Source organism: Chrysochloris asiatica, unplaced genomic scaffold (genome assembly GCF_000296735.1).
Source record: "Chrysochloris asiatica unplaced genomic scaffold, ChrAsi1.0 scaffold00013, whole genome shotgun sequence".
NCBI classification, from domain to species: Eukaryota; Metazoa; Chordata; class Mammalia; order Afrosoricida; family Chrysochloridae; genus Chrysochloris; species Chrysochloris asiatica.
Window position 1 is genome coordinate 30,537,686 of NW_006408531.1, and position 2,051 is coordinate 30,539,736.

Sequence of the window (2,051 nt, forward strand, 5' to 3'; positions counted from 1 at the left end):
GCTGGAGAAGGATGTCATGCTGGGTAAAATGGAGGGTCAGAGAAAAAGAGGAAGAACCCCAATGAGATGGATCGGCCAGGTGGCATCATTGATGGCATCGAGTGTGGCAGCGGTAATAAGGTTGGCCCAGGATCAGACATTGTTTTGTTCTGCTGTGCATGGAGTCGCTATGAGTTGGTTCCGACTCGATGGCACCAGACAACAACAACAACATTCCATTGAGTCATCTCTCTTTGGAATAAGCAGAAATATGAATCTCTTCTAATAGGTTGACCAGGTAGCTGTCTTCCATATTTCTTGGCATAGATGAGTGAGTGCCTCCCAGTGCTTCATCAGTTTGTTGGGAATTTTCCATTTGTATTCTGTCAATTGCTGCTTTTCTTCAATGCCTTCAGTGTAGCATGGGCTTCTTCCTTCAATACCGTTGGTTCTTGATCATATGCTACCTCTTCAAATGGTTGAAAATCAACCATTTCTTTTTGGTGCTGTGAATCTGTATATACAGTTTATCTTTTTTTGATGCTTTCTGTGTCATTCAATATTTTGCTCATAGAATCCTTCAGTATTGTAACCCAAGTCATGAATTTTTCCTTCATTTTTTTTAGCTTGACAAATGTTGAGTGTGTTGTTCCTTTTGGGGTTTCTACTTCTAGATCTTTGCACATTTCATTATAATACTTTACTTTGTCTTCTTGAGCTGTCCTTCAAAATTTTTTGTTTAGTTTTGTTTTACATTCTCACTTCTTCACTTTAGCATTTGTACTCTGGGGAGCAAGTTTCAGAGTCTTTTATGACATCCATTTTGGTCTTTTCCTTTTTTCCCCTACCTTTTAAATGATCTTTTGTTCTCTTACTGTATGATGTTCTTGATTTCATCCTATAGCTCTTCTAGTCTTTGGTCATTAGTGTCTGATGCATCAAACCTGTTCTTGTAATGATTGCTAAATTCAGGTGAGATATGTTCAAAGTCATGTTTTGACTCTAGTGAACTTCTTTTAATTTTTTTTTCAGCTTCAACCAGAACTTGTATATGAGTAACTAATGGCTGTTCCACAGTTGGTCCCTGGCCTTGTTTTGTCTGCTGATAATGAGCTTTTCCATAGATTCTTCTTACACATGTAGTCAGTTTGATTCCTGTGTATTTCTTCTGGTGAGGTCCATGTACACATTTGCCTTTTTTGTTGTTTAAAAAAGATATTTTCAATTAATAAGTCATTTATTCCTATTCATTGCATTCTAGTCACCAGTAATTATCAATACATCTTGTTCGCATATTTGATCAATTTCAGACTGAAGACGCTGGTAGAATTCTTCAGTTTCATCATCATTAGCTCTAGTGGTTGGTGTGTACCTTTGAATAATAGTGGTATTAACTGGTCTTTCTTGTAGTAGTATGTATATTATCCTATCACAGACAGTGTTGTACTTCAAGATTGGACTTGAAATGTTCTTTTTGATGATAAATATGACACCACTCATTTTAAATCTGTCATTCCCAGCATAGTAAACCATAAGATTGTCAAATGCAAAATGACCAATACTAGTCCATTTCAGGTCACTAATGCCTTGTTGTTGTTGTTAAGTATTGTTGAGTCGATTCCAACCCATAGTGACCCTGTACAGGGTTTCTGAGGAGCAGCTGGTGAGCTTGAACCACCAACCTTGCAGTTCAAATGGCTTTGCAGCCTGGTGCATTAACCCACTGCGCCCCACCAGAACTCCTCCTCACTAATGCCTAGGATATCAATATTTATGCATTCCATTTCATTATAACAACTTGCAATATTCTGAGATTCATACTTCATGTGCTCCATGTTCCAAATATTACTTACAGCTCTTTCTCTTTATTTTGAGTTGAACGCCCTCAGAAAACAAAGGTCCTGAAGGCTTTACTCCATTCTTGTCATCACAGTCAACTCCACTTTGAGGAGACAGCACTTCCCCAATTGTATTTTGAGTGCCTTCCAATCTGAGTGGCTCATCTTCTGTCACTATTATCTGACAATGTTTTGCTGTTATTCATAAAAATTTCAGTTTCACAGCAATTAACA